Here is a 25034-nt window from a genome sequence, read left to right on the forward strand (position 1 = left end):
ATATAAGTCAGGGGCTACACTGTTCGGCGGTGTTAACGAAGGAAAACTGAGGTGCCTTCGAAATCGCAGCGAAACTAAAATTGTTAGAACTCTCTGCAAAAACATTGGCTTGCCGAAGCTAGAAGCAGACCTGTGCCGTTATCAACGACACCATATCGCCGGAAGCTTGCTTTATGCTAACTTCAAGGTAACAAATATTTTTGTTATTTTATTACTATTATTATTATCTTTTAGGTCGTGTTTTAACGAAGATCGTTTCGACAGAGCATATTATTAAGCAAGGTTCTAAAAATGCAACAAGATCTGGAAGAAGAGAAGAACAAAGCCGTCATTCAAGATTTGGCTGAAAAAGTTGAAAATTACGAAGCTAATCTGAAAAAGAAAGACTTCACAATCCAGGACCTTGAAATCATGGTCAAAGAGCACGAAGGTGCATTAGAAAAGAAAGATTTTGTTATTCAGACCATGGAGGGTTCTTTGGCTGAAGTCCAAACTGAGAATAACAAGTTAAAGAATGAATTGCTCCGACAGTCAGAAAAATTAGAGCAAGAAAAGAAATATCTTGAAGCAAGCCTCAAAACTGAAGTGGATAAAAATTCAAATTTGCAGAAATCTTTTAAAGAACTTCAGGAGAAATGCTTAAGCTTCGGCAACCGATGCGTGCAGCGGCTGAAGGATGTGTTTCACTCTGTTGGAGCTAGCTCTGCGAAATTTACACCTTCAGCTGAAAATTTGCCCAGAACATTAGAATATATTGAAGGCGAAGTTGATGCCCTTGACGAAGTTATTGGTGGGCACGCCGACTTCTGCACCCTGGTAGCTTCTCGGGGCACAGCTACTGCTTTTTTGAAATCTGGCTGCACGCATGGAAACATTGTGAACAGACCAAACTTCAGCTTGTCAGCATCAGATCTGATAGATATCCCAAGCCTAGCCCGAAGCATTGGAAATAGATTCATGACCCAGATCTGGGTAAGTGGCGGGCGAAAAATGGCAGGTGACGAAGCTCGAAGCCATCTTAAGCCGGTAAGAAACTTATGTTTGTTACTTTTACCTTCTCCTTTGAAATTTGCACCTTTCTTATTCTGCTGTTTGGTATACACAGGATGACGAAGCTGAAGTTTGACGAAGCTGAAGACGAAACCTAGGCTGAAGCTTAAAGTTGCTTACAATATGCTTTCCTGCAAAAATTCTGGAGAAACTCTTGTAATATAGCTATGGAACAATTCATGTAAATTTGTACATACCTTGTAATATATTCTGTCTCCCTTATCCGCATACAGTTTGCTTTGCTGTGGACGAAACTTCTCTTTTGAGCCGAAGGCGAAAAACACCTTCCCTTCTTTTCGTACACAACGAAGCATAGAAAAAAATTTCCTTCGAAGTTTTTCCTCATTTCTGAAGCAATTGTCTTCTTTGTGTAGCATGATGATGATTCTATATATGTCTAAATGAATGTTTATGAATGCAAATGACATGATGGCATGTACTGTGCAAATGAATATTGGGACACATGTTCAAAAACCATAAGCACAGCCCTTCATCCCCTCAAGAATGATATAAATCTTTTTGCCGTTTACTTTTCGGCTTCACCGTTTACTTTTCGGTGTATCAGCGTTGACTTTTCGCTGTAAGCCTCCCTTGGGAGCTTCTTCGCCTTTTACTTTCAGCGGAATCAGCGTTTATTTTTCGCTGTAAGCTTCCCTTAGGAGCTTCTTCGCCTTTTACTTTCAGCGGAATCAGCGTTTATTTTTCGCTGTAGGCTCTGCATTCCCTTAGGAACGACTTTTGAGCTTCTCCCTGTTTCCTTTTCTTTTTTCCTTTGCGTTTACATTTACATTTTTGGGGGATGTCATTCTCATAGAATTGAAATAAGGAAAATTACATGTTGTGGCCCCATTAAAAACCTTTCTCCCCCTTTGGAAAGGAAAAGGGTGCCACAAAAAAGAATATAAAAAATTACATCAAACTAAACATAATATCGCCGAAGCTCATCCGCATTCCACGATCTAGGAATGTCGTTGCCGTCCATATCCTTCAATCTGTAGGAACCGGGTCTTGACGAAGATACTACTAAAAAGGGGCCTTCCCACTTCAGCTGTAGTTTGCCTACTGTCTCAGGATTGGCTACTCTTCGAAGTACCAAGTGTCCTGGTTCAATGTTCTTCAGCTTAACCTTTCTGTCACGCCATTTTATTGTTTTAGCTTGATATTTATTGATGTTTTCCACAGCTTGAAGTCTGATCCCTTCAATAGCATCTTTTTCTACAGAGCAATCAGTTTCGTTTTCGCCTTCTGCCGAAGCTACTGTCCTTATTGATCCTGTTTTGGCCTCTTCTGGGGTTATTGCTTCGTCACCGAACAATAGTTTAAAGGGTGTAAAGCCTGTTGATCTTGACATGGTTGTGTTATGACTCCACACCACTTTGATTAACTCGTCTGGCCACTTTCCCCTGGGCTGATTGAAGATTGACTTCATTATTCATGTCATTATGATCCCATTGGCTCTTTCGACAAGTCCATTTGACTCTGGGTGTCGGACTGATGCAAAATGGATCTTCGTGCCGATTTGATCACAAAATTCTCTGAAGGCTTCAGAATCAAAATGTGTCCCATTATCCACAGTAATAGGCTTCGGCACTCCGAAGCGACAAACAATGTTTTGCCAGAAAAACTTTTGAATAGTAAATGAAGTTATTGTGGCTAAGGGCTTTGCCTCAATCCATTTGGAAAAATATTCCACTGCCACCACCACATATCTTAAGTTCCCCTGTGCTGGTGGTAATGGACCTAGCAAATCAAGACCCCACCTTTGCAACGGCCAAGTGGGTTGTATTAATTGAGTTAAAGACGAAGGTTGTTTTTGATCTCTTGCACATTTTTGACAACCTTCGCACTTTTGAACTAAATCCGCTGCATCTGAAGCTGCCTTTGGCCAATAAAATCCTTGGCGAAAAACTTTCCCAAGCAAGGGCCTAGATCCAATGTGAGATCCACACAGACCTGCATGTATGTCCTTCATTAATTCTATACCTTCGGATCTGGATAAACACTTGAGCAATGGGGAACAGACCCCACGCTTGTATAACTCCCCTTCTATTATGACATATGGTCGAGCTCTTGCTTCTATTCTCCTGTTATAAGCTTCGTCGTCTGAAAGAAAATTACCCTGAAGGAAAGAGATGATCTCAGTTCTCCAATCTTCACTATAAATAGGGGATATGTTAAGGATTGCTCTTTCAAGAAGCTCGACCGAAGGTGCTTTTATTGTTTCAAAAAATACTTCGGAAGGTATAGGCAGCCCCTGGGCTGCTGACTTAGCCAATAGATCAGCGTATTCATTTTCTCCACGAGGAATATTTTTGACAGAGAAACCTTCGAAGGAAGCCTCAATCCTTCGGACTGTATCTAGATACTTTTCAAGCTTCGGGTCTCTTGCTTTGTAGCTCTTGTCAATATGACCAGAGATAACTTGAGAATCAGTTTTAAGAATGTCCCTTCTGATTCCCATTGCCTTTAATTTCCAAAGACCCAAAAGCAGAGCTTCATACTCAGCGATGTTATTTGTGCAACTAAAATCAAGTCTTGCCGCATAACAAGTTTTAACTTTGGAAGGTGAAACCAACACAGCAGCCGCTCCTGCTCCGAAGGTTCCCCAAGACCCATCGCAAAACACTGTCCATGCTTCGGCATCTTTATTTGTTTCTTCCTCCTGAGCCCCTGGCGTCCAGTCAGCAATGAAGTCTGCTAACGCCTGGGACTGAATCGAAGATCTATGAACATAATCAATACAAAATTCATTGAGCTCTGCAGCCCATTTTCCAATCCTTCCAGTAGCTTCTCGGTTCCTCATAATATCCTTCAGAGGTTGTGAAGAAGGAACAATTATGTTGTAAGCTTGAAAATAGTGCCGAAGCTTCCTGGAGGCCATCAAGACAGCATACAGTACCTTCTCCAATTCTGTATAATTTTTCTTTGATAAACTAAGAACCTCGGATACAAAATATATTAGGGCCTGCCTCTTAACTTGGCCTTCAAGCTTCTCCTGAACAAGTGCTGCACTTACCGCTGAGTGCGAAGCTGCCACATATAATAACAAAGGAGCCCCTGGCGTAGGTGGAGTTAATGTTGTTAGATCTATCAAATACTGCTTCAGCTCTTCGAAGGCCTTCTGCTGGATTGGTCCCCATTGAAAGACTTTGGCTGACTTCAGCACTTCGAAGAATGGTAAGTTTCTCTCTACTGATCTAGATATGAATCTGTTGAGAGACGCCAGCCTTCATGTCAATCTTTGAGCCCCCTTTTTTGTACTTGGTGGTTCCATTCGAAGTATAGCTTCGATTTTGCTTGGATTAGCCTCGATTCCCTTTGTTGAGACTAGGCAACTGAGAAATTTCCCCTTCTTTACTCCGAAGACACATTTTTCTGGATTCAATTTTAGACCAGCCTGTCTAAAATTAGTGAAGGTCTCCTGCAAATCAGCAATGTGGTTATCTTGCTTCGTGCTTTTTACAATGATATCATCAACATAAGTTAGCACATTCCTGCCTATCTGAGAATGAAGGACCTTCGCTGTCATTCTGCTGAAACTTCCTCCGGCATTCTTAAGCCCCTCAGGCATCCGAAGGTAACAATATGTCCCACTAGGGGTTATGAAGCTGGTTTTCGGTTCATCCTCCTTCTTCATCCATATTTGATGATAGCCTGAATAGCAATCCAGCAAACTCATAAGCTCTGATGAAGCTGCTGCATCAACTAAGGAATCTATCCTTGGCAATGGAAATTCGTCCTTCGGACATGCTTTATTGAGGTCAGTAAAATCGATACACATTCTCCATTTACCATTGGCCTTCTTCACCATAACAGTGTTAGCCAACCATTCTGGGTATTTTACCTCTCTAATAACTCCGACACTGAGGAGTCTTTTCACTTCATTCCGAGCACATTCGGCCTTGTCATCAGACATTTTCCGAAGCCTCTGCTTTCTGGGCCTGAAGGATGGATCAACATTGAGCGAATGCTCAATAACATCCCTGTTAACTCCACAAAGATCATTAGCCGACCAAGCAAAAACATCTTTATTGTTGAACAAAAACCTTATCAAGGTTTTCTCCTGCTCTTCGGACAATTGAGAACCCAATAGCACCTTCTGCTCTGCTATATCCTCACATAAGAGCATGGGTTTCGGCTGGTCAGCCGAAGCAGCTTTTTACCTTCTGAACTTGTATTGCTCACAAGCTTCAGTTCCATCTATATTATGGATTGCTTTTGAATCTGTCCAATTTCCTTCGGCCCTTCTGGCAGCTTCTTGACTTCCATGAATAGCAATAGGCCCTTGGTCCGAAGGTATCTTCATGCAAAGATAAGCTGGATGCAGAATTGCTTCGAAAGCATTAAGAGTACCACGACCAATGATTGCATTGTAAGGATATTCCATGTCAACAATATCAAACACAATTTGTTCAGTCCTTGCGTTGTTGATAAATCCGAAGGTCACTAACATTGAGATTTTGCCGAGTGCTACAATCTGCCTTCCTCCGAAGCCGCAAAGGGGATGTGTGGTATCAAGAATTTTATCTTCGGGCTCTTGCATCTGTCTGAAGGCCTTAGCAAATATGATATCAGTTGCACTGCCTGTATCAACCAAAACATTATGGACCAGAAATCCTTTGATAACACAAGAGATAACCATAGCATCATTGTGTGGGTAATCCTTGAGTTGAAGGTCTTCTTGGGAGAAGATAATAGGAATGTGAGACCATTTTGACTTGATGAAGGGTCCTTGCACCCCGACATGCTGTACCCTTCTCTGTGCCTCCTTCTTCTGTTTCTTGTTGGCTGGCTCTGAACATGAACCGCCTGTTATCGGGACTACCAGCTTCGAAGCCGAAGCAGCTCCAGCTTGAATGTTGAACGAAGCCATCAGCTCAGAAAAGTGGAAGTGAGTTCACCGGAGGTGGGCGCCAATGTTGGGGACTTGTTCTCAAATGCTATGAATTAAAAACAAGGCAACATAAAATGTTAAATGTTAATGCCCTTCGCCCGCTGAAGCATTATTCCCTCAAGGATTTAATGAACTTCGGACGAAGGTTAAGAACGGTGCAATTACGAAGGTTGAATCTTCGTAATCGAACTCTCAGAGATTATATAAAACAATGCGAGATATGAAGCATTAAAGACAAGTAAATTATAAGTAAACAACATCATTTTTATATCATATAAACTTGATGTATTCAAATATTAAATACATTTATACCTTTGCCTTGACAAAGAATAATTTCCGAGTGATGCGATTGCAATTACAGGAATCTGTGAACAGTAAAGGAATATTGTTCACTATTTATAGGCACAGGACACAGCCTGTGAGGAATTACAATCATGCCCCTCTTAAAAGTTTACAACATTGACTCAGACCTTTATGGGCTAAAAGGTCATTCTATCTTTAAGTTGGTTCGACCCTTCATCTTCGGATATGTTGTAATACCGAAGCTTCATGAATGGTGCCTTCGGCGTCACGTATGAGGAGCTTCAGCCGAAGCTGTCTCTTTCTACAGGACCTTCGGCGACGAAGCATGGTCCCAACAGGGGGTTTTCCAAGTGGAATAGAGAGTAGATGAGCATTTGAATTGTAAGGGATGCGAGAATAATCAAATGAGTAATTTTGATTAACTGTTTTCTTTTTGGACGAGGAGTCGCCGTCGTTATCCCTTGGTGAAGAAGAGGAGGCGTCGCTGTCGTAGTAGATGATCTTCTTAATACGCCTCTTCTTCTTCCCGTCCCTTTTCTAGTGACTCGAGCCTGAGTCAGCGGGGTTGTCGTCTCTTGGCTCGTTGAATAGGGACTCCTTCTCCTTATCGTTGATCACCATCCCCTTGCCCTTAGGATCCATCTCTTCGGGCGGTTACTCCCTTAAATTAAGAGTACGACTCTGATACCAATTGAGAGCACCTAGAGGGGGGTGAATAGGTGATCCTGTAAAATCAAATACTAAATAGCACAAACTTGGTTTATAAATGTTAGAAAGATTGAAGCCAAGTTGTTAAAGCGAGAACGCTTCACTTGATTGTTCCTTTAGAGTGAGTATTGAACTATGGAACAATACCACAAGTGATTAAGCGAGAACTCGAGAGAAGAAACCAATCACACAAAAGATGGCACAAGAGACTCGGTGATTTTATCCCGTGGTTCGGCCAATGCCTACTCCACGTTGTGGTGACCTCCTTCGGTCAAGGATTGCACTCAATCCCTCTCAAGTGATCCAACGATCAACCTTGAGTACCATGGTTTTCTTCCTTAGTAGTCTTTTCCCGTTTGCGAGGAATCTCCACAAGTTGGAGCCTCACGCCCTTACAATGTTTGATCACAAGAAAAGCACAAGAGTAAGAGAGGGAACGCAACACACACAAAACTAGAATCACAGCAAACACACGCACACAAGCCAAGACGTGAGCACAAAACACGGTGGAGGGAGTTTACAACTCAAATGATGCTCAAATCTTTAACACGATGATCCGAGTGCGTGCTGGCGAAGTCTAGGCGTCTTAAAATGTTTAGTGAATGCTTGGTATTCTGCCCCATGCGCCTAGGGGTCCCTTTTATAGCCCCAAGGCAGCTAGGAGCCGTTGGAGATCCAATTGGAAGGCAATTCTTGCCTTCTGTCGGGTGGCACACCGGACAGTCCGGTGCACCACCAGACATGAACAGTAGCTGTCCGGTGCCTGATCTCCTTCCTTATCCGGTGCTGCCGACCGTTGGACCTTCGGTCCCGTTGGTGCACCGAACAGTCCAGTGTGACCAACTAACCGTTGGCGCGAGCCACGCGTCGCCCACTGATTGGGTTGCCGACTGTTGGCTGCGGGCCCTTTGGCTCACCAGACAGCTCGGTGCACACCGGGCAGTCTAGTGAATTTTAGCCGCAGCGTCTTTGGCTTTTTCCCGAGAGCGACGAGTTTGTCGCCGGGCCAGCCTGGGCAACGGACAGTCCGGTGCACCTCAGGCTGGTGCTGGTTCGGCTGAACTCAGCCAAATCTTCTCCACTTTCTTTTGATGTTTTTCCTAGCACTTAGGTAAATATGTTAGTATTAAAAACAATTCACTAAGGCTAGAAACATACCTTGATTCTCGCTTTGCATCTTCTTTAGCGCATTTGAATCAAAGTATTTTGTGTTGGGCATCTAATCACCAAAACATTTATAGAAATGGCCCAAGGCACATTTCCCTTTCAATAATGGGTCAGAGTACACTTGCCTTCACCAAGTTGCTGCTCAGGGAAATCTCCTACAACACCCTCGGGAACCACGGATTGCTCGTTGTCAACGCAAGGCAATCATCCATTCAACACACTTGGGAATAACAAAAGAACGGTACACCAAACATATGTAACAGATTAAACACATGTTCAATAAAAAGGGAAAGACACATAGGTGCTTTCTAAGTTTGGGGGTAGGTCACTATGTCAAGTGGTATAATGTTCTCTAACTAAGTCTATCTTACTCAATTACTTACTCAAATAAAGTTATTTCAAGAATGGGATTATACATTAACTAGGGTTGGGTCTATAGAGTTAGGTACTTGAACATTCATTAGGGCTCCTATCTTTATTTCATTCCTAATAAAGTTACCTATAGCATCAACTTTAACATAGAGACCAACTATAAATTGAGACATGAAAACAGTGGATGAACATAATTTTAATATATAGACAATAACATAATGAACATTTTGCAATTTGAACCATCCAAATTGGAGTTCATATGACAAAGTTATGAATTTTGCAAGTTTTAGAATTCAAAAACCCTAATTTAGACACATTCTTCTGATTAAAGTAAAGTCCAGGGGATCTCTCTACAAGAATCCAGGGGCTCAGGCGAAAGAATCTGGGATGGCGGGTTGATTCCTAGGAAGTTGGGGGTCTCTTTAACAAAATTACCAGGCGAAGGGGTATCGGGCTCCCTCAGCCATCAGATCTTAGATCAACAGCCGAGAAAAGAAACTGCGAGCAAGCGCGCGGGCGCGGGCGCGCGTGCGACTGACAAGTGGGCCAGGGCGGTCAGCGGTTCAGGGTTGGCGGGCGAGGGCTAACCGATCGGGCCTAGCTGCAGAAGCGCGGAATAAGGGGTAATCTGGGCGATTGGATTTTAAGCGGGCTGTAGGGATTGAGTCTGATTTATTTGAAACAGCATCGTCCGATCCAAGATGGACGCCTGAGATCAGACGACCAGCCCTGGTCGGCTTTCCTTGGCCGCCAGCGGTGGCGCCACCCGTGTCCGTGGCGATGACTCACCGGAGACGACGGCGTGGGCACGCTGGAGCCCTAGGGCGATGGAAATAGCTCGGGGTGGTCAGGGGGAATGTGGCGAGCACGAGTGTGGGCACAACACTGACGCAGGGGCACCAGAGGGTGACGACCCACGGCGAGGCGGCTCGGCAGCGGCGCTGCCTCACTCAAGTGTGGAATCACACGCAACAGATAGTGGGGAAGGGGAAATAATAGGGCGGGGGAGATTGGTTACCTCGAGGGAAGTCTCCGGGACCTTTGAACGGCGACAGAGGCACGACGAGGGCTCATGTCGACGACGGTGGCGATGCGGCTTGCGCGGAGGAGGACCGATGAGTGCGGGCAGAGACAACCAGAGTGGGAGGGCATAAATTGAGGCGCGTCCCGAGTTGCGGAAGTTGAGGCGAAGCTCACCGAGAAAACGGGAATGGTGGGGTCTCAACGTCGGCGGCAGAACGACAGTGCAACGGTGGTGGCGACACTGCGAGCTGGGTGGGAAAAAGGGGGAAGGGAGAGAGTGAATGAGAGGCGGGGGTGTGCTGGGGTTCGAGGTCTCCACCTTGAGGTCCGAGCGACGTGCGTGGGACAGGGTCGTGGGGTGTGGGCGGCTGTTTGTCCGCGCGCAGCACGTGCAGGCGCGGCGGTTTCAGGGAGGGACGGGACTGACGGGTGGGGCCATGGTGTCAGCCGTCGAGCGCGGGTGGGCGAGTGACGCGCGCTGATGGGGCGGGCCCACGGCATAGAGAGCGATGGAGCACACGCGGGTGATGTGGTTGGCGCCAACAGGGCGGACCAACCGGGCAGTGAGAGGAGGGAGTAGGCGCGCGGGAGGGGGAAGTGAGTCGATTGGTCTAAAAGGCCGGGAGAGGGGGAGCTGCGGACTACTTTAGGTTTCCTTTTATTTTGAATTTCTAATCTCCTTTTCTTTTTTATTTTCTATTTTGTATTCAAATTCAACCAAACCACAAATTCAAATTTGAACATTTCAAGCATATGCATCAAATAAAAAACAAAAGTCTAGGCTCAGCATGACGCAACAATTCATACTCCCTTAGGTTTTAATCTACAAAAGTATTATTACATCTCTAAATAAAATAACCAAACCTCTACTAAAAGAAAGAGAAAAAGGAAACTATAGAGAGGAGAAGAGAGGTAACACCTAAATTTGGTGGGTACTACAGAAGAAGTTTTATACCCCAAATTCAGGGTGTTACACACCTGCAGTCCGTCCCGCTGGCCCCTTTCGGGAAAGAATTAACTCGCACTAGATTTCCTAATTATTCAGCAAAGGGCGTCCCATTCCACCCTTGTGGTAGCACTGTTTTCCATGTGGTCGCTCCATGTTCCAATTAATACGATAATCTTATCATAAACAATAAATAAACCAACTGTAATAATGGAACTTGATCATAATTTAGATATAATATTAATCCTAAAACCAGGTAGAGCGATAGAAAGCCTACCCAATAGTTCATTTGTTTGCAAGGTGTGGGGTAAACAAAACTAGGGTAACCTATTAGGTCCCATCAAATTAACCTGAGCATGTCACAGTGATTAACAGGAACATTATTAGGTAAAGAAGAGTGATCAAAGGCATAAATTGCCTTATACTAGCGATAACCTTGTTGTTCATATGCTGACCCAAAAGTTGGGCTTCAAGTTCCTCGTCACCTCGCTTCTATTCGTAGCAATACATCCGAATTTTTGGCATTTTGACCCTTTTTGGGAAAAAAATCACGTTTAGACCCTAGAAAATTTTAATGGCATTTTTGGACCCTTTGCTCGGCGCCATAGCCTATGGCGTCGAGGTAACACAGCTCGGCGCCATAGGCTATGGCGCCGAGGTACGTGCTACGCTTGCACACCCGGACGTCGTGGCGCCGACGTGGCACCGAGCTCGGTGCCAAGTCTAAACATGATTTTTTTTCCAAAAAAGAGGCTAAAATGCAAAAAAATCGGTCAATACATACAATCAATCAAATAATGAATATGGTAATATTACACCAAAGTATATGAATAGTTTACGTAAGATTATTCTACGCGTTGCTATGAGATCGTAGGTTCGGTAACTACTGAGATCAGAATTACTGTTAAAAAGATATAGTTTTCCGAAGTTTTAGGTGTTTAAATAATAAAACTATATTCTATGTTGATTAATATAGATCATGTGAGACAAGGTATTTCATGTAAACAATTAATTCAATCCTTAATTAATAGTATTGCTCTGACGTCTCCTCCAGCAATATCATAGAGCCGACTTGGGAGACCTTGCCGGCTGACGAATAGCTCCAGTTCGAGGAGCACAAGGAGCAGCTGATCCAAGAAGCAAAGGCGAAATTCCTGGCCAACTTCAAGGTGGACAGGAACAACAAGGTCGTTCGGTAATGGGCAACTTATCTGGCTTCGCTCCGACCCATAACGGATACCCCTAATGTAAGTAACACCAACGAGCTCTAATCTCTTAAAGCTTACATAGATGAACAACGAGAACAAATGCAACATATCGTAGGGGGTATACAAAAAGATTATAGAAGGCTAGTACGTGCGTTTGATAAATCCACTGCTGCAAATTTTCCTTCGCACGAGGTTGAATTGAGGGCCGATCTGATGAGTCTATATGTGTTGCCCCAGCGGAGTCGCCAAAAGTGTGTTGGTGCCTTTTTGGGCACCAATCACTATGTGAGAACCGGCGGCGGTGCTCTCTGCACAGACGCGGACGGTCCGCGGCCAGGGGCCGGACGGTCCGCGACCTGGAGTGGGGCTAGGGTTTCCTGCCTAACGGGCCGGACGGTCCGCGCCTACAGGCCGGACGGTCCGCGCGTGCGCAGGGGCGGCGAAGGTCGCCGACGACACCTGGATCTCGCTCCCGGGAGGGACCCTGTCATGGAGGAGAGATCCTAGGGGTTGTCTAGGCTCGGCAGGCCGACCTAGACTCCTCTAATCGACGTAGAGTCGAAGAGAACCAAAAAATTTGGGATTGGAAGGCTAAACTAGAACTAGACTAGAACTACTCCTAAATGTACAAGAAATAAATGCGAGATAAATTGATTATTGATACGATTGTTGATGCTTAATTGGTCATACTCCTCTGTATTTATAGAGGAGGGGGTTGGACCCGTTACAAACAGATTTCCTGAGCTAATTCCATGAATCTAGCCAAAAACTGTAGCAAGAAACTCGGAACCCTAACTGGTTCTGCGCGCACGGATCGTCCGGACTAGCAGCGCGGACCGTCCGGACCGCGGACCGTCCGGCCTTCTCAATTTGGTGCTCAACATATGCCCCTGCCTTTTGGTGGAGCTGAGCAAACCAAATGCAACTAACTTGATGTGACCACATTGATTTTCTTAAGCATCTTGCCACATACTAGGATGGTACTACTTGAGCAAACGCCCATTCAAAGCCTTGGGCAAATCTTTGCCTTGCAATGTTTGCAGTAAATAGGCGTTACCAGATATTACTTGTGTTACTTTGTATGGACCCTCCCAGCTTGGCAACCACTTCCTAAACTTCTGGTCTTTGTTTCTTAGAGGCAAGATGGTCTTCCACACCAGGTCCCCTACCAGAAATGATTTAGCTTTGACCTTCTTGTTGTAGGCCTTGGCTACCATGATCTTGTCCTTTTCTATTTCTCCTAAGGCTGTCACTCTTTTATCGGTCACCTCATCAATATTGTCCATCATCAAATTATAATAATCACCAACAGTTAAGTCATTTTGCCTAGCGATCCTGGCAGCATTCAAACTTATCTCCACGGGTAAAACTGCTTCCTGTCCATAGACAAGCTCAAATGGAGAAACTTTAGTAGCACAGTGTTTAGATATTCTGTGAGCCCACAAAGCTTCAGACAAAATCCTATGCCAATACTTAGGATTATCAGATATCTTCTTTTTTATCAAGTTAATCAATGTTCTATTACTAGACTCGGCCTGTCCATTGGTCTGAGCATAATACGGAGACGAATTGAGCAATTTAATTCTATATAATTCAACAAACTCACGTACCTCCTTTGACATAAAATAAGCCCCTTGATCTATAGTCAAGGTCTGGGGAATGCCGAATCTATGAATAATATGTTCGGTTATGAACTCAACTACCTCCCTGTGTGTCATGTTCTTCATAGCAACGGCTTCGGTCCATTTGGTAAAGTAGTCAGTGGCAACTAACACGAACCGATGCCCCTTTGATGATGAAGGATGAATCTCTCCTATAAAGTCCAATCTCCATCCTCTGAAAGGTCAAGGCTTGATGATAGGATGTAATTCGGCTACAGGGACCAACCGTAAGTCGCCTAATTTTTGACATACTTGGCATCCTTTGTAGTACTTGAAACAATCAGCTATCATGTTAGGCCAATAGAAGCAGACCTTCACAACAAACACTTCATCTTTAGAGCCGATTGATGGGTACCACAAATCCATTCATGTACTTCGGCCATGGCTAATATAGCATCACCTGGGCCCAAGCATTTAAGCAGGACGTTGTTGACTGTTTGGCGGTAGAGTTCATCAATGATTAAAACATACTTGAAAGTTGTACGCCGAATGTTCTTATCCATCCTAACACTGGGATTTCGTAGATAATTAATTATGGGTGTCCTCCAATCACTTGCATCGGCTTCCTTACCAACCGAATCAATTAGGAGAACTTTCCTGGTAACTCTGGACGGTCTGGAGCCTTTACTCGGACAGTCCGCGACCTGGGGAATTGGCCCTGTACCGGTTATCAGATTTTTGGTGCTGAGAAATTTCCCTCGCTTTATCCGATAACCTGATGCATCTTATGCCAAATTGTTAGCCCTGTGATTCTCAACTCTAGAGATGTGCCAAATGCTGAATTCGTCAAAAGAATAAATTATACCCCAACACTTTTCAAGGTAACTATTTAGAGTACCATCAAAACATTGATATTCTTCTAATACCTGTTGGACAACCAGCTGAGAATCACCAAATGCCTTCACATGTTTTACTTCCATACAATTTAAAAGTTCTAAGCCAAACAAAAGGGCCTCATATTCGCCTTGATTGTTAGTGCAATAAGTTTTCAATCGGCTAGAGAAGTTGAAAGAGACATTACTTAGTGAAACAAGCACGATGCCAATTCCCTGTCCTTCATTACAAATCGATCCATCAAAATATAAAGTCCAGGGAGTAACAATGGGGTATGATATGTCTAATTTATGAGCATCATCGATCCGATGTTCTATAATAAAATCTGCTATGACCTGGCCTTTCATAGATTTCAATATTTCATAGGCCAAGTCATATTCTATGAGTGCATAAGCCCACTTACCAATTCTACCACTCATAATTGGGTTTTGCAACATGTATTTGATCACATCGGTTTGACCGGAAACAGTGCAACGACTAGACAGCAAATAACATATACACTTGGTGCATGCATAAAACGAGCATAAGCATAACTTCTCGATGAAAGTGTACCTCATTTTAGCATCCACCAGCCTCCGACTTAGATAGGTCACCACATGCTACTTTCTTCCGGTCTCTTGTGTCAGAACAGCCCCAATAACTTTATCTTCAGCTGCAATGTACAATCTGAACGGTACTCCTACTTGTGGTGCTTTTAATACGGGAGTCGAAGACAAATATTTTCTGATGAGATCAAACGCTTCTTGTTGTTCTGCCCCCAGGTGAATTCGGCATCATTCTTAAGCCGAAGCATAGGGGTGAAGGCATCAATCTTCCCGGCTAGGTTAGAAATAAACCTTCGTAAATAATTTATCTTGCTGAGAAACTTCTGCACTTCGACCTTACAGGTCGGAGGTCCCTCATTCCGAATAGATTTGATTCGGTCAGGGTCTATCTATATACCATGTTCATGAATGATGAGTTCTAAGAACTTACCAGCCGACACTCCAAAATCACATTTATGTGGGTTCATTTTCAGACCATACCGACGCATTTTATCAAAGACTTTGCGCAAATCAGCTATATGAGAACTAAACTCAGCCGATTTGACTACAATATCATCAACGTAGACTTCCATAGTGTTTTCCAACAGCTTGTGAAAGGTCAAATTCATAGCCCTCTGATAAGTAGCACCAGCATTTTTCAGACCAAATGTCATGACAACCCACTCAAATAAACCAATGAAGCCTGGACATATAAAGGCCGTTTTAAACAAATCTTCTTCGGCCATGAAAATCTGATTATATCTGGCATTACCATCAAGAAAGCTAATAGTTATATTTTCTGACGCATTATTGATCAATATGTCGGCTATGGGCATGTGATATTCATCTTTAGGAGTTGCTCTATTCAAATTGCGAAAATCAATGCATACTCTGAGCTTACCTGATTCTTTCTTCTCCATCGGCACAATATTGGAGACCCACTCTGCGTATGTGCAAGGTCTAATAAAATTAGCTTCTAGCAGCCGGTGAATTTCGTCCTTTATTCGCGGGAGAAGGTCTGGACGAAATGTTCTAGCTTTTTGCTTGAAAGGTCTGAAACCGGACTTAATGGGCAGCCGATGCTCTACTATCTCACGGCTTAATACCGGCATCTCAGTGTAATTCCAAGCAAATCAATTAGAATATTCTTTCAATAGACCGATCATTTCATCTCTAGGATCGCTCTCCAGGGTCTTGTTCACAAAAGTTGGCCTTGGAGTTTTACCATCTCCTATATCAATCTCCTCCAAAGGATCGGCCGATGAAAACCTCTGTCCTAATTTGTCGAGATCTCTGATTTCCTCTATTATGTCTCCCACAGAGGAATTAGACGATCTTTGTGTGACGGTGGACCCTCCGGTCTCGGGGGCCGAATCATCTACGACACTGGTTTTATACTGCGGTGGATGTTCTATCTTAAAAGTCGAACTGTCTTGTAAAAGACCGGACCGTCTGACCTCATAAGTCGGACTGTCCGTGACCAGGGACTCATTCATTCTGTGTGCACTCATTATTTAAACTTTATTTAGGATTTAGCTGATTCTCCATCGGCTCTAGCATTACAGGAATGAAACCCTTCTTATCTATACTTATTAACTGATAATCAGAAAAATCTACTCATGTGAGACACGTACAGGGGCATCGGCCACAACGATACTGGCAGAAGCATCAACATGTACTTGTTCTACATCGTCGCCTACCCATTGTAGTAACATTTGATGTAACGTAGAAGGTACACATTGGTTAGCATGAATTCAATCCCTGCCTTGGATTAGACTGTAATTTCCTTCTGCATCAGCAACGAAGAATGCAGCAGCAAGGGTCTTAGTCCCGATGGGTAACTCAACGGACGTGACTCCCTTGGTTTTGATCGAACTATCAGTTCCAATGCCGCTGAGGGTCATGTTGGTCTTGACAAGTTCGTCATCTTGTTTACCTAGTTTTCTGTATAATGAATAAGGCATTAGATTTACAGCCCCCCCCCCCCCCCCGCCCCCGTCTACCAACATTTTAGCAATCGGTATCCCATCAATGTGACCGCGCACAAAGAGTGGCTTCAAATGATTTACCGATTCCTTTAGGACCAAAATCAAACTGAGCAACGATAGGTTCATCGTCACCGACAATAGTACAATCGGCGAAAAATGTAATAACATTTATGTCCATACCTGTGTGCTCTGGAGAAGCTTTGTAGTCAACCAGGTCTTCTCCTAGTAGGTCGTCCTCCTCCATGGGCGTCGGTACGTCGTTGGAGGTGTCCTGGTGTAGTGCGGACGATCCAGATTCGAGAGTCGGACGGTATGTGCCATCTGCGGATGGTCCGGCCTTTATAGTCGGACTGTCTGTCGTATCAACAGAGAGCTGTGAAGTTGTTGTCTCATTTTCTGTCTTCGTGGTCGTTTGATTTATCTCAACAGCCTTTGGCTTCCACCTCTTTTGCGGTGGTGGTTATTGTGGATGTGTGCCATTAAATATCTTTTATGCCTCCTTTTCCTGGTTCTCCTTCGCTCTTAGGCGCTGTAATTTTCGCTGTTGGGACCATGTCAATCCCGATGGGAACCATCGAGGCATGGAGTATTTTGGATCGGCTATTTTGATGGCAGCCGTATCTTCTTTTCTGGTTGTGTTGGCCGATTCACCAAAAATCATCGGCCCTTCATTATTTTCCTGTATGATGACATCTGATGTACCTATTTTGATTATGTCCTTTTCTGTCTTTCTTTCGGTCGCTGTAGGTATATGCCCCCTGCCAGATTGGTCGGTCCTTGCGACCGAGTGGTCCGGCAATCTTGCTAGGCTGGTGCCTGGTGACCGGATTGAGTGGCGCTCAATCAGTCTTGTACTAGAGGTGCCAACCTGTTGGATACGGATGTTTGGGGTGTCCCCCAAGCGGGGTACTGTGGCATCCCAAATGGATATTGTGGCATGCTTCATATTTGATTTGTGGTATATGGTGGTGGTATGTATGTATATGGATATGGCATAGGTAGACATGGAAGTGGAGATGTCCATGTAGGTATGTTGGGCTGTAGTTGGACATTATGACCTGTCATTCTTTCCGATTGGTCAGGTGGTCCAATCAGTCTTACCTGTTGTCGCTCTTGAGTGGGTGAGCGAGGTTGTTTTGCTAGCTGGTCACTTGGGCCGACCTTCTTTTTTTACATATTTGGATAATAATTGATCAAAGGTCGGGCCAGATTTGACCAGCCGACTAGCTACCTTAAATGTATTAGTTTTCCATGTACCTATCTCTTGTCGTCATGGCTTGAAGGTACGCGGACGTTGTGCGCCTTGAGTATTGCCGGACTGTCCGCTGAGATTCTTCGGACCGTCCGGCGTCATCTCGGACCGTCCGCGCCTAGGCGTCGGACCGTCCGTGATGCGCAGTGCGGGTTCCTACGCCCGTCTCTTGGTCTGTGCTTGCCCCCCCAGTGCCGGAGGTTGTGATGGTCACTTTAAGGGTCTCTCCTCCATTAGGATTCTTCTCGGCCACCACTTTCCTGCAAGAAATTTTATTATTCCCATTGGCCTCTCGCGCGTCACCGATGATTATCTCTTTGCCTTTGCCCTTATCGGCTGTGCTTGGCCGAATTAGGACCCTCTTGCCCTCGAAGTCAATCACATTTACTAGGAAGGGCTCTGTATCCACCTACATTTCCTAAAATTTCAATCGTCCCTCGTTAATGCCGATTGAATTTGTCGTCGAAATACATTACAATCATTAGTGGCATGAGAAAACGAGTTATGCCACTTGCAGTATGCACGGCATTTTAGCTCGTCGGTGGATGGAACAGTGTGATTTATTCTAATGTTGACATTTTTGAGTAATTCATCAATATTTGTCACATTTACCAACATTAAATGTAAACTTAACCTCCTCTTGACGTTTCTTTTGAACCGGCTGTAAGGAGGAACAAGCCGAGGATTTAGCCTGCTTTGGCCAAACCATTTCAGTTGCATATACTTCTATTGATTCGTCATCCGAGCTACTTTGGACGCACTCTACTATATGCACGTTGTGACGAATTGTTTTAGCAGTCTCTTTGCTTCGGCTTTCACAAGCCAAAGCTCTTTGATGTAATTGTGCTAGCGTAAAAAACTGGATACCTTCTAATCTTTCCTTTAAATAATATCGCAGTCCATTAAAGGCTAAGCCTGCTAGCTGTTTTTCTGCTAAATGAATTTGAAAGCATTGGTTTCTTGTATCATAGAACCTATGGATGTATTCATTAACCGATTCGTCTTTCCCTTGTCGCAGGGCCACGATGTCTACCAAATCTAATTCATAATCACTCGAAAAGAAGCGATCGTGGAATTTTTGTTCTAAATCCCCCCCGTGACAAATAGAATTAGGGGCCAATGTGGCGTACCATGCGAATGCAGTTCCTGTTAAAGATAACGAAAATAAACGCACGCGGAACGCCTCTGTGTCGACCAATTCTCCTAATTGTGCTAAAAATTGGCCTATGTGTTCACATGTGCTTTTTCCTTGATCACCCAAAAATTTTGCAAATTCGGGTATCCTGGTTCCCTGTGGGTATGGGTGGTGGTCAAATCGGCTGTCATAAGGCCTCCGATATGACTGCCCCCAGGGACCATGCTTACTCCTAGCTTATCTCGGAACACCCCGGCTATTTCTTCCCTCACTATATCAATGGCTACCGGTGCGAGACCACCGGCTCTCTGGTCAAACATAGGTGAGGTTGACTAGATATTAGAATGTTGTCATTCCCCCCCATTGGTTTGAGTTATGTGGTGCATTACTATTTGTCCTATATGGTTCATAGGATTGATCATTCCTTTTTGGCCTTCTAGGCGAGGCCGGAAAGTACTCGCTCCCATGGGCTTGGGATTCTGTATTAATGAGTTGGTGCATTGTATAGTGTGATGGGAAGTGTTGCTAGGACGGGCGAGGATTTAGGTAACAGTCTTCCTCTAACATCTCTATGCCGGACCGTCTGGTCGGATACGCGGACCGCTCGGTCGGCTGTGCGGACCGTCCGTGATCATATGCAGACGGCCTATCTTGCTGGTTTAGGGCTTGTGTAATATGTGGCGGCTCGGACGCATATCTTGGTAACTCATTGAACATGGGTCCGGCCGTTGCTGGCCCGGACGGTCCGCGCTCACGTGCGGACGGTCCGGTCATGTGCAGATCGGCTAATTTATTGCCGATGTGCATAGGAGGTTGTGGTTGCTCAGGGCATGTGTCCATCGGCATCCCATAAAGAGGTTGTGACTGGTCATGACAACCTGTAGCCGATGAATTACGTGTATTTCCCCCAATTCAACCTCGTGCGAAGGAAAATTTGCAACAGTGGATTAATCAAACGCATGTACTAGCCTTTTATAATCCTTTTGTATACCCCCTATGATATGTTGCATTTGTTCTCATTGTTCATGTATGTCAGCTTTAAGAGATTGGAGCTCATTGGTGTTACTTACATTAGGGGTATCCGTTATGGGTCGGAGCGAAGCCAGATTAGTTGCCCGTTGCCGAACGACCTTGTTGTTCCTGTCCACCTTGAATTTGGCCAGGAATTTCGCCTTTGCTTCTTGGATCAGCTGCTCCTTGTGCTCCTCGAACTGGAGTTGTTCGTCAGAGCTATCCCTTGAACCGGCCATTGAGGGCCGATCTGATGAGTCTATATGTGTTGTCCCCAGCGGAGTCGCCAAAAGTGTGTTGGTGCCTTTTTGGGCGCCAATCACTGTGTGAGAACCGACGGCGGTGCTCTCTGCACAGGCGCGGACGGTCCACTGCCAGGGGCCAGACGGTCCGCGACCTGGAGCAGGGCTAGGGTTTCCTTTCTGACGGGTCGGACGGTCCGCGCCTACAGGCCGGTCGGTCCACGCGTGCGCAGGGGCGACGAAGGTCGGCGCGGTGCCTGGATCACGCTCCCGAGAGGGACCCCGTCGAGGAGAGATCCTAGGGGTTGTCTAGGCTCGGCAGGCTGACCTATACTCCTCTAATCGACGTAGAGTCGAAGAGAAGCAGAGAATTTGGGGTTGGAAGGCTAAACTAGAACTAGACTAGAACTACTCCTAAATATACAAGAAATAAATGCGAGATAAATTGATTATTGATTCGATTGTTAATGCTTAATCGGCCGTATTTCTCTGTATTTATAGAGAAGGGGGGCTGGAGCCGTTACAAACAGATTTCCCGAGCTAATTCTGCGAATCTAGCCAACAACTGTAGAATGAAACTCAGAACCCTGACTGGTTCTGCGCGCGTGGACCGTCCGGACCGCGGACTGTCTGGCCTTCTCAATTTGGTGCTCAACAAATGGAGGGCTCCGATTTGACGGTGTCTAGCACAAGAAGGACGAGGATGGCTCGTTCGAATTTATACACTGGGCGGATCACACGACCATCGAGAGGTGGAGGCGGTTACGGAGTTTGTTGACCAACTCCAACAGACTCCCTCTCCGTATCCGTATTTAGCACGGCCAACAGTTTCTCTCTCCTCTCCGTATCCGTCCCCGTTTCCAGCAGACTCCGTATTTGCACTCCGCATGCAGTCTATGACAGCTGGGTCCACGAGCAGGAGGTGGCGCATGCAGTCTTGTGCGGAGAGGAGAGAGAAACCGTGGAAAAGGGGAGTGCAGGTACACGGCGTCTGTTTTGCGGAGACGGATGCGGAGGCTGCTGGAGAGCGAAATAGTGACTCAGAGCGTGTATAATACGGATGCGGAGTGGGATGGGGAGTGTTGCTGGATTGAGGCCGGAGGATCGAACTTGGCGTGACACCTGTTTCTGATTGGTACGCGCGGGTTCGTAACAAACAGAGGACAGGGAGAAGTCCGACTACCGGGGCCCATTTGGCGGTGACCGCAGGGACATGGTGTGGAGGGGGTGAGGCTTTTACAAATAACTTCATCCACTTTAATTTATAGATTATTTTAGATTTTACAAATACAAAACATCGTTTATTATATCTCTATTGGATACTTAGATAATATATACACACACACACGAAAGCTAGACAGAGAATATATTATACTACTTTCTTATCAATTAGTATTTAAAAAAGAGAAAGTGAGTACATTAATTTTAGTTTTGTGATGGTTATATGAAAGAATATAAATAACTAGCATCACTAATTATGTTGGAAGGCTAATATATCAATGAATTTGATATTATATAAGCATATTGTATGCAATATTTCCACTAGTATTGGATAAAAGAGAGGCCACACCTTCTCTGTATGTAGATCCATGATTTGTCCATCTTTAACCTCAACCAAAACATATAAATTAATCATAATATTATTCCCATTCAAAGCCACAAATTGACTCATAAAATTATCGAGTAAATGTTGCCTTGTCTCCAAATAGGTCAATAATCATTTGTTGCACACAAAAAATATTCACATAGCATATATGTTTTGTCATAAATTTTAGTACTCTATTTCATAAATGTGGTCAAATTTTAGATAGTTTGGCTAGTGACAAAACCGATTGCATCTTTTCATGACTGCACTATGTACAAGAAACTGATAAATGTTCGTGTGTAAAAGTAAGAACGTGGGTACCGACGTTCTTACTTGAGTTAAGTTCATGGGTTATGTTAAGAACGTGGATACCGACGTTCTTAAGTTAAGTTCGTGGGCCCTGACTAAAACCGTCAAACTTAACGAGTTAGAAACGTGGGTACCCACGTTCTTAAGTTAAATTCGTCGGGCATGTGGACACCGTCGAACTTAATCATGAAAACCTAAATCCAATCCCACGCGTGGCTCTCTCTCTCACATGTCTCATTCCCGCCCACGCGCTTCTCTCTCTCACCAGCAGGCCGCGCCGGTGCCGCACCACCGCTCTTCGGATCATCGGCCGTCCACCACCTCCTCCTCCTCGCCCGCTCACCGGTCGTCCCTGCTGCGGTGCCGCGCGTTCAAGCAGGAGGCCGACGACGGCGACTCGACTGAGGCCGACACGTGGAAGCGCAGGAAGGGCCCGCTGTACAAGCTCAAGCGGCGATCCAGGGCCTCGCAGGATCTCGCTCCGCCGTTGCGGAGGTGTACGGGGGAGAGTACCAGTACCAGCGCGCCGTCGAGAATTTGTGCGAGCCAAGGTTCCCCAATCCACTCACACGCGCGCATCACTGTGGTTTCCCGCGTTGCTTTCCACCCTCGCGCGCTCTTCTTCTTCATGGAGCCATGGCAGGAAGCAGCAACAGGAGATATGGCCGGGATATGGTGTCTAGCGGCACACATTTCTCCCAATAGCAGATGGTCTGGGTTGGAGACCACGTTCCTGGCGGCTGAGTCGATCTGCAATGTGGAGGTCCAACCTGGCCACCGATGTCAGCTCGCTCCGGAGCCAATTCTGGTTCCCTAGCAGTGACAACGTTCAGATGCAGCTTCAGATGCAGCGACGACCTCTCTCTCCATCCATGGATCTCTAGGCGACTGGTACTGAAATTGACTTCTTCCTTCAAAATTTTCAGTGGTAATCTTTAGGTTAACTATGTATGCCCATGGTGGACTAAAATCCTTCATTATTTATATGGAACAGTTTTCTTTGATAAATTAGTTTTTTAAAAGCAACTCACACAAGCTGCCTTTGAACTAAAAAAAGAAAAAGAAATCATTCAACGTATTCGCCGAAGAGAACTTTACAAGGTAGTATGATGCTCATATACAAGTGTTGTTTTGTCATGCCATTTCGCATGCTTAGTATGATAGGATATTCTGTTTTTTAACACGGTTGTCCCATGCCATGAATTCATGTGAATTAATTTACTTCAAGGTGCATAGGATATTCATCATCGCACGAAGGCGAAGCACATTGAGATTGAAATCCACTTCATCCGTAAAAAAGTTGCTTTATGGCACCTTCGAGTGCTACATGTCCTTTCTGCACATCAGTTCATGGACATCATGACTTAGGGACTGTCTGTACAGTTGTTTAGTGACTTTCAGTCCAGTCTATGCGTCCAATTCTCTCCATTTGTGAATGCGGCACGAGTATTAGAGATATGTATAGTCTAGAGATATGTATGTACTTGTACTTCAAGGTGTATTTTGACTATACACATGAAAGTCACCCTTTCTATAACGAGTGTGAGGTGTTCTCTTAATCTTCTACATTTATGGTGTTGTATGATCAATTTAGTGTAATAGAACCATTGTGCTGATATGCTGGCTTTTCCTTCAACAAACTCTCAGGCTGGAAAAAGTTGCTTCTCATTACTAATTCATATTTCCATTATACAAACAAAATGATGAATCATGCATTCAATCGCTTTCTTCCTAATGATGTGGGATGGAGAAATCTGTTTGAAATGGTAAGTTTTTATCTCTCCCTTATACCAGTTTTGTAGAAGTGTCTGTTTGGCAGTCATTGCTTACAACACACTGGAAACTTCATTAATATCCATTGATTCTTTTTACTATAGGTTATAGTCTCTGCAAGGAAGCCAGAATTTTTCCAGCTTTCACATCCATTGTATGAGGTTGTAACAGATGATGGACTGATGTGTCCCTGTTTTAAAGTAAATTCAGGTCAGATTCTTCATGGTTCACGCTATTACTGTTGTGAACCAGTAACTCATAGAACCTCTAATAATTCTTTTTCTGTCACTGTGAATGAACATGTTTCGTTCCAAACATTTTATGCGCCCAAGTCATTCCTGTTATGGTATTATCTGGTTCATTATCTGACACTCATCAATCCTTAGGCTGTTGAACTCATGCTTGTCGATGCACTCATTGAGGCTAATGACTACTTGGGGATATCATTGCATGCACACGACCCAGAAGATTTTTGGAAGGTTTGGTTTCTGTCATTGTTATTACAGCCATAATTTTCCCGCCTATCTTACATCCCCTGAAATTACAGTTGGATGACACAATCATCAAAACCATTGAGACTGCTCCCAACAATGAACTGAAAAAAGCAAAAGAAATCATTCAACGTATTCGTCGAAGAGAACTTTACAAGGTAGTATGATGCTCATATACAAGTGTTGTTTTGTCATGCCATTTCGCATGCTTAGTATGCATAGGATATTCTATTTTTTAACACAGTTGTCCCATGCCATGAATTCATGTGAATTAATTTACTCTTTTCTCAATCTTATACATCGAAATCCTGTAACCTATTATATCACAGCTTCATGAGAGTAGTATGCTTGTGTTGTAGATATAGTAATTCTGGCTTGTTTGAACAAACCAAAATTTCTTCCAAATACAAGTTACATGTCCTAAAGAGTAACCTATTTTATCAGATGCTCTATACTTAGGAGGAAATGTTGTTTGGTCGTTGGAGATGTGTGTATAATAATGCCTATATGAAAAAAAAAGAAAAAACAGTTGAAGTAACCTTGTTATGCATCTTGTAG

At 44.4% G+C, this 25034-nt stretch overlaps 1 pseudogene across 1 annotated transcript; it reads left to right on the plus strand.

Annotated features, from left to right (window-relative positions):
- Positions 1–23729: 23729 nt before the first annotated feature.
- Positions 23730–24589, plus strand: LOC103626077 (5' nucleotidase superfamily pseudogene; annotated as a pseudogene). The gene is made up of 3 exons (NR_161334.1): positions 23730–23978; positions 24090–24464; positions 24533–24589. The product of NR_161334.1 is annotated as a 5' nucleotidase superfamily pseudogene (transcript).
- The last annotated feature ends 445 nt before the right edge of the window (positions 24590–25034 follow it).

Source organism: Zea mays, chromosome 5 (genome assembly GCF_902167145.1).
Source record: "Zea mays cultivar B73 chromosome 5, Zm-B73-REFERENCE-NAM-5.0, whole genome shotgun sequence".
Classification (NCBI taxonomy): Eukaryota; Viridiplantae; Streptophyta; class Magnoliopsida; order Poales; family Poaceae; genus Zea; species Zea mays.